Source organism: Sturnus vulgaris, chromosome 8, assembly GCF_052056855.1.
Source record: "Sturnus vulgaris isolate bStuVul1 chromosome 8, bStuVul1.hap1, whole genome shotgun sequence".
NCBI classification, from domain to species: domain Eukaryota; kingdom Metazoa; phylum Chordata; class Aves; order Passeriformes; family Sturnidae; genus Sturnus; species Sturnus vulgaris.
The window spans coordinates 8006131-8017119 of NC_142250.1; positions in this window are offsets into that span (position 1 = coordinate 8006131).

Genomic DNA, 10989 nt, shown 5'->3' on the forward strand with positions numbered 1-10989 from the left:
CACTGCACAACAAAACAGACAAGATGCCACACCAAACCACAGGAAGCACAGCACCACAGACAACACGCCACGCGACACACAGCAGAACACAACAGACAAGATGCCACACCAAACGACGGGCAGCACAACAGACAACACACCACGCGACAGACAGCAGAACACAACAGACAAGATGCCACTACACACGAAGGACAATACAGTACCACAGACAACACGCCACGCGACAGAAAGCAGAACACAACAGACAAGATGCCACAACACACGACAGACAACACAACAGACAACAAGCCACACGATAGACATCACAAAAGACTATATGCCACAAGATACGACAGGCAACACTACAGACAACACGCCACGCAATAGACATCACAAAAGACTATATGCCACATGACACGACAGGCAACACCACAGACAACACGCCACGCGATAGACAAGAGAATACAACAGACAAGATGCCACACCAAACGACGGGCAGCACAACAGACAATATGCCACCTCACACGACAGACAACACAACACAACAAACAACACGCCACACGACAGACAGCAGAACACAACAGACAAGATGCCACAACACACGATAGACAGCACAGCACCACAGACAACACATTACGTGACAGACAGCAGAACACAACAGATAAGATCCCACAACACACGATGGACAGCACAGCACCACAGACAACACACCACGCGACACACAGCAGAACACAACAGACAAGATGCCACACCAAACGACGGGCAGCACAATAGACAACACGCCACGCGACAGACAACAGAACACAACAGACAAGATGCCACAACACACGACGGGCAACACAACAGACAACACGCCACGCGATAGACAACAGAACAGAACGGAGAAGATGCCACAAGACACGACAGACAATACAACAGTCAACACGCCACGCGATAGACAACAGAACACAACAGATAATATTCCACAAGACACGACAGGCAACACTACAGACAACACGCCACGCGATAGACAAGAGAACACAACAGACAAGATGCCACACCAAACGACGGGCAGCACAACAGACAAGATGCCACAACACACGACAGACAACACAACAGACAACACGCCACGCGACACACAGCACAACACAACAGACAAGATGCCACAAAAAACGACAGACAACACAACACCACAGACAACACGCCACGCGACAGACAACACAACACAACAGACAAGATGCCACAGCACACGACAGGCAACACAACACCGCAGACAACACGCCACGTGACAGAGAGCAGAACACAACAGACAAGATGCCACAACACACGACAGACAACACAACAGACAACACGCCACGCGACAGACAACAGAACACAACAGACAAGATGTCACAACACGCGACAGGCAATATAACAGACAACATGCCACGCGACAGAGAGCAGAACACAACAGACAAGATGCCACAACACGTGACAGGCAACACAACACCACAGACAACACGCCACGCGACAGAGAGCAGAACACAACAGACAAGATGCCACACCAAACGACAGGCAGCACAGCACCACAGACAACACGCCACGCGACACACTGCACAACAAAACAGACAAGATGCCACACCAAACGACAGGCAGCACAGCACCACAGACAACACGCCACGCGACACACAGCAGAACACAACAGACAAGATGCCACACCAAACGACGGGCAGCACAACAGACAAGATGCCACAACACACGACAGACAACACAACAGACAACACATCACGCGACAGACAGCAGAACACAACAGACAAGATGCCACTACACACGAAGGACAATACAGTACCACAGACAACACGCCACGCGACAGAAAGCAGAACACAACAGACAAGATGCCACAACACACGACAGACAACACAACAGACAACACGCCACACGATAGACATCACAAAAGACTATATGCCACAAGATACGACAGGCAACACTACAGACAACACGCCACGCGATAGACATCACAAAAGACTATATGCCACATGACACGACAGGCAACACCACAGACAACACGCCACGCGATAGACAAGAGAACACAACAGACAAGATGCCACACCAAACGACGGGCAGCATAACAGACAAGATGCCACAACACACGACAGACAACACAACAGAAAACACGCCACGCGACAGACAGCAGAACAGACAAGATGCCACAACACACGACAGACAACACAACACCACAGACAACACGCCACGCGACAGACAGCAGAACACAAGAGACAAGATGCCAAAACACAAGACAGACAACACAACAGACAACACACCACACGACAGACAACAGAACACAACAAACAATATGCTACAACACACGACAGACAACACAACACCACTGATAACACCTCACGCGTCAGACAACAGAACACAACAGACATGATGCCACAACACACGACGGACAGCACAGCACCACAGACAACACGCCGCGCGACAGACAGCAGAACACAACAGACAAGATGCCACAACACACGACGGACAGCACAGCACCACAGACAACACGCCACGCGACAGACAGCAGAACACAACAGACAAGATGCCACAACACACGACGGACAGCACAGCACCACAGACAACACTCCACGCGACAGACAGCAGAACACAACAGACAATATGCCACACCAAACGACGGGCAGCACAGCACCACAGACAACACGCCACGCGACAGACAGCAGAACACAACAGACAAGATGCCACAACACACGACGGACAGCACAGCACCACAGACAACACGCCACGCGACAGACAGCAGAACACAACAGACATGATGCCACAACACACGACGGACAGCACAGCACCACAGACAACACTCCACGCGACAGACAGCAGAACACAACAGACAATATGCCACACCAAACGACGGGCAGCACAGCACCACAGACAACACGCCACGCGACAGACAGCAGAACACAACAGACAAGATGCCACAACACACGACGGACAGCACAGCACCACAGACAACACGCCACGCGACACACAGCAGAACACAACAGACAAGATGCCACAACACACGACGGACAGCACAGCACCACAGACAACACGCCACGTGACAGACTGCAAAACACAACAGACAAGATGCCACAACACAAGACGGACAGCACAGCACCGCAGACAACACGCCCCGCGACACACTGCAGAACACAACAGACAAGATGCCACACCAAACGACGGACAGCACAGCACCACAGACAACACGCCCCGCGACACACTGCAGAACACAACAGACAAGATGCCACACCAAACGACAGGCAGCACAGCACCACAGACAACACGCCACGCGACACACTGCACAACAAAACAGACAAGATGCCACACCAAACGACAGGCAGCACAGCACCACAGACAACACGCCACGCGACACACAGCAGAACACAACAGACAAGATGCCACACCAAACGACGGGCAGCACAACAGACAAGATGCCACAACACACGAAGGACAATACAGTACCACAGACAACACGCCACGCGACAGAAAGCAGAACACAACAGACAAGATGCCACTACACACGAAGGACAATACAGTACCACAGACAACACGCCACGCGACAGAAAGCAGAACACAACAGACAAGATGCCACAACACACGACAGACAACACAACAGACAACACGCCACACGATAGACATCACAAAAGACTATATGCCACATGACACGACAGGCAACACCACAGACAACACGCCACGCGATAGACAAGAGAACACAACAGACAAGATGCCACACCAAACGATGGGCAGCATAACAGACAAGATGCCACAACACACGACAGACAACACAACAGAAAACACGCCACGCGACAGACAGCAGAACAGACAAGATGCCACAACACACGACAGACAACACAACACCACAGACAACACGCCACGCGACAGACAGCAGAACACAAGAGACAAGATGCCAAAACACACGACAGACAACACAACAGACAACACACCACACGACAGACAACAGAACACAACAAACAATATGCTACAACACACGACAGACAACACAACACCACTGATAACACCTCACGCGTCAGACAACAGAACACAACAGACATGATGCCACAACACACGACGGACAGCACAGCACCACGGACAACACGCCACGCGACAGACAGCAGAACACAACAGACAAGATGCCACAACACACGATGGACAGCACAGCACCACAGACAACACTCCACGCGACAGACAGCAGAACACAACAGACAATATGCCACACCAAACGACGGGCAGCACAGCACCACAGACAACACGCCACGCGACAGACAGCAGAACACAACAGACAAGATGCCACAACACACGACGGACAGCACAGCACCACAGACAACACGCCACGCGACAGTCAGCAGAACACAACAGACAAGATGCCACAACACACGACGGACAGCACAGCACCACAGACAACACGCCACGTGACAGACTGCAAAACACAACAGACAAGATGCCACAACACAAGACGGACAGCACAGCACCGCAGACAACACGCCCCGCGACACACTGCAGAACACAACAGACAAGATGCCACACCAAACGACGGACAGCACAGCACCACAGACAACACGCCCCGCGACACACTGCAGAACACAACAGACAAGATGCCACACCAAACGACAGGCAGCACAGCACCACAGACAACACGCCACGCGACACACTGCACAACAAAACAGACAAGATGCCACACCAAACGACAGGCAGCACAGCACCACAGACAACACGCCACGCGACACACAGCAGAACACAACAGACAAGATGCCACACCAAACGACGGGCAGCACAACAGACAAGATGCCACAACACACGAAGGACAATACAGTACCACAGACAACACGCCACGCGACAGAAAGCAGAACACAACAGACAAGATGCCACTACACACGAAGGACAATACAGTACCACAGACAACACGCCACGCGACAGAAAGCAGAACACAACAGACAAGATGCCACAACACACGACAGACAACACAACAGACAACACGCCACACGATAGACATCACAAAAGACTATATGCCACATGACACGACAGGCAACACCACAGACAACACGCCACGCGATAGACAAGAGAACACAACAGACAAGATGCCACACCAAACGATGGGCAGCATAACAGACAAGATGCCACAACACACGACAGACAACACAACAGAAAACACGCCACGCGACAGACAGCAGAACAGACAAGATGCCACAACACACGACAGACAACACAACACCACAGACAACACGCCACGCGACAGACAGCAGAACACAAGAGACAAGATGCCAAAACACACGACAGACAACACAACAGACAACACACCACACGACAGACAACAGAACACAACAAACAATATGCTACAACACACGACAGACAACACAACACCACTGATAACACCTCACGCGTCAGACAACAGAACACAACAGACATGATGCCACAACACACGACGGACAGCACAGCACCACAGACAACACGCCACGCGACAGACAGCAGAACACAACAGACAAGATGCCACAACACACGATGGACAGCACAGCACCACAGACAACACTCCACGCGACAGACAGCAGAACACAACAGACAATATGCCACACCAAACGACGGGCAGCACAGCACCACAGACAACACGCCACGCGACAGACAGCAGAACACAACAGACAAGATGCCACAACACACGACGGACAGCACAGCACCACAGACAACACGCCACGCGACAGACAGCAGAACACAACAGACAAGATGCCACAACACACGACGGACAGCACAGCACCACAGACAACACGCCACGCGACAGACAGCAGAACACAACAGACAAGATGCCACAACACAAGACGGACAGCACAGCACCGCAGACAACACGCCACGCGACACACTGCAGAACACAACAGACAACATGCCACACCAAACGACGGACAGCACAGCACCACAGACAACACGCCACGCGACACACTGCAGAACACAACAGACAAGATGCCACACCAAACGACAGACAGCACAGCACCACAGACAACACGCCACGCGACACACTGCACAACAAAACAGACAAGATGCCACACCAAACCACAGGAAGCACAGCACCACAGACAACACGCCACGCGACACACAGCAGAACACAACAGACAAGATGCCACACCAAACGACGGGCAGCACAACAGACAAGATGCCACAACACACGACAGACAACACAACAGACAACACACCACGCGACAGACAGCAGAACACAACAGACAAGATGCCACTACACACGAAGGACAATACAGTACCACAGACAACACGCCACGCGACAGAAAGCAGAACACAACAGACAAGATGCCACAACACACGACAGACAACACAACAGACAACACGCCACACGATAGACATCACAAAAGACTATATGCCACAAGATACGACAGGCAACACTACAGACAACACGCCACGCAATAGACATCACAAAAGACTATATGCCACATGACACGACAGGCAACACCACAGACAACACGCCACGCGATAGACAAGAGAATACAACAGACAAGATGCCACACCAAACGACGGGCAGCACAACAGACAATATGCCACCTCACACGACAGACAACACAACACAACAAACAACACGCCACACGACAGACAGCAGAACACAACAGACAAGATGCCACAACACACGATAGACAGCACAGCACCACAGACAACACATTACGTGACAGACAGCAGAACACAACAGATAAGATCCCACAACACACGATGGACAGCACAGCACCACAGACAACACACCACGCGACACACAGCAGAACACAACAGACAAGATGCCACACCAAACGACGGGCAGCACAATAGACAACACGCCACGCGACAGACAACAGAACACAACAGACAAGATGCCACAACACACGACGGGCAACACAACAGACAACACGCCACGCGATAGACAACAGAACAGAACGGAGAAGATGCCACAAGACACGACAGACAATACAACAGTCAACACGCCACGCGATAGACAACAGAACACAACAGATAATATTCCACAAGACACGACAGGCAACACTACAGACAACACGCCACGCGATAGACAAGAGAACACAACAGACAAGATGCCACACCAAACGACGGGCAGCACAACAGACAAGATGCCACAACACACGACAGACAACACAACAGACAACACGCCACGCGACACACAGCACAACACAACAGACAAGATGCCACAAAAAACGACAGACAACACAACACCACAGACAACACGCCACGCGACAGACAACACAACACAACAGACAAGATGCCACAGCACACGACAGGCAACACAACACCGCAGACAACACGCCACGCGACAGAGAGCAGAACACAACAGACAAGATGCCACAACACACGACAGACAACACAACAGACAACACGCCACGCGACAGACAACAGAACACAACAGACAAGATGTCACAACACGCGACAGGCAATATAACAGACAACATGCCACGCGACAGAGAGCAGAACACAACAGACAAGATGCCACAACACGTGACAGGCAACACAACACCACAGACAACACGCCACGCGACAGAGAGCAGAACACAAGAGACAAGATGCCACAACACACGACAGGCAACACAACACCACAGACAACACGCCACGCGATAGACATCACAACAGAGAATATGTCACTACACACGACAGGCAACAGAATACAACAGACAATATGCCATAACACACGACAGACAACACAACAAACAACACGCTACATGTTAGACATCACAATAAACAATATGCCACCTCACACTACTGACAACACAACACAACAAACAACACGCCACGCGACAGACAGCAGAACACAACAGACAAGATGCCACAACACACGACAGACAACACAACAGACAACACGCTTCGCGACAGACAGCAGAACACAACAGACAAGATGCCACAACACACGACGGACAGCACAGCACCACAGACAACACGCCACGCGACACACAGCAGAACACAACAGACAAGATGCCACAACACACGACGGAGAGCACAGCACCACTCACAACACGCCACGCGACAGACAGCAGAACACAAGAGACAAGATGCCACAACACACGACGGACAGCACAGCACCACAGACAACATGCCACGCGACACACTGCAGAACACAACAGACAAGATGCCAGACCAAACGACGGGCAGCACCACAGACAAGATGCCACAACACACGACAGACAACACAACAGACAACACGCCACGCGACAGACAGCAGAACACAACAGACAAGATGCCACAACACACGACAGACAACACAACAGACAACACGCCACGCGACAGACAGCAGAACACAACAGACAAGATGCCACAACACACGACAGACAACACAACAGACAACACGCCACACGATAGACAGCAGAACAGAACGGACAAGATGCCACAAGACACGACAGACAACACAACAGACAACACGCCACGCGATAGACAACAGAACACAACGGACAAGATGCCACAACACACGACAGACAACACAACACGACAGACAACACGCCACGCGACAGAAAGCAGAACACAACAGACAAGATGCCAAAACACATGACAGACAACACAACAGACAACACGCCACACGATAGACAGCAGAACAGAACGGACAAGATGCCACAAGACACGACAGACAACACAACAGTCAACACGCCACGCGATAGACAACAGAACACAACAGATAATATTCCACAAGACACGACAGGCAACACAACAGAGAACACGCCACGCGATAGACATCACAAAAGACTATATGCCACAAGACACGACAGGCAACACTACAGACAACACGCCACGCGATAGACAAGAGAACACAACAGACAAGATGCCACAAGACACGACAGGCAACACCACAGACAACACGCCACGCGATAGACAACAGAACACAACAGACAAGATGCCACAACACAGGAGAGACAACACAACACCACAGACAACACGCCACGCACAGAGAGCAGAACACAACAGACAAGATGCCAAAACACACGACAGACAACAGAGGAAACAACACGCCACACGATAGACATCACAAAAGGTTATATGCCAGAAGACACGACAGACAACACAACAGACAACACGCCACGCGATAGACAACAGAACACAACAGACAAGATGCCACAAGACACGACAGACAACACAACAGACAACTCTCCACGCGATTGACAACAGTACACAACAGACAAGATGCCACAAGACACGACAGACAACACAACAGACAACACGCCACGCGATAGACAACAGAACACAACAGACAAGATGCCACAAGACACGACACGCAACACAACAGACAACACGCCACGCGATAGACAACAGAAGAGAACGGACAAGATGCCACAAGACACGACAGACAATACAATACAACACAACACAACAGACAACACGCCGCACGATAGACAACACAACACAACAGACAACACGCCGCACGATAGGCAAGAGAACACAACAGACAATATGCCACAACACACAACAGAGAACACAACACAACAGACAACACGCCGCACGATAGACAACACAACACAACAGACAAAATGCCCCAACACACGACAGACAATACAACACAACACAACAGACAACACGCCGCACGATAGACAACACAACACAACAGACAATATGCCACAACACACGACAGACAACACAATAGACAACACGCCACATAATGGACAACACGCCACACCTGACAACACACCACAATACACAATAGACAACACACAGCAGACCACAATACACAACAGACAACACCCAACATAACAGACAACTGGCCACACAACACACAACACAACAGATAAGACACCGCACACTACAAACAACACAGTACACAAAAGACAATACACAATACACCACATAATAGACAACACACCACCCAAGAGAGAACACAACCAGCACACGACATCACACAACCCAGCACAACACACCACACAGAACAGAACACACACTACAATGCACCACACACCACAACACGAAAAAACCACAACACAGTACACAACACTCAACATAACACCCAACACCCCAGAAAACACAACTCACAAGACAGCACACACCAGAACATGACACACACACCAGAACATGACACACAACATACAACACACAACAGAACACAACATGCCACAGAACTCAACAGAATAAACACAAGACAAAACACACTACACATCACACCACAACACACAGCACGCCACACAACACAACACACAGCACGCCACACCACACGCCACAACACCCGCCACGCCACACAATATAACACACAACCCAACATAACACACAACAGAACGCAGAACACACAACTCACACCAGAAAACACAACACACCACAAAACACACCACACTACGCACCTCACACGCAACACAACGCAGCGCAAAACACAGCACAAAACACAACGCAGCGCAAGCCACAGCGCAAGACCCAACGCAGCGCAAGCCACAGCGCAAGACCCAACGCCGCGCAAGCCACAGCGCAAGACCCAACGAAGCGCAAGCCACAGCGCAAGACCCAACGAAGCGCAAGCCACAGCGCAAGACCCAACGCAGCGCAAGCCACAACGCAAGCCACAACGCAAGCCACAACGCAAGCCACAACGCAAGCCACAACGCAAGCCACAACGCAAGCCACAACGCAAGCCACAACGCAAGCCACAACGCAAGCCACAACGCAAGCCACAACGCAAGCCACAACGCAAGACACAACGCAAGACACAACGCAAGACACAACGCAAGACACAACGCAAGACACAACGCAAGACACAACGCAAGACACAACGCAGCGCAAGACACAACGCAAGACACAACACAACGCAAGACACGCAACAACACACAACACAAAACACACCACACCACAATTCACAACACACAAGAAAACGCACCACACAATACAACACACAACCCAGTACACCACCACCCCACAAAACACACTATACACCACACACCACAAAACACACCACGCAACACAATACACACCACACCACACAAACCACAATACAGAACACAACACACTACACTCCTCACAACACACAACACATAATACACCACACACCAGAACACACAAGACACTACATAACAGACCACACACCACACAAGACAC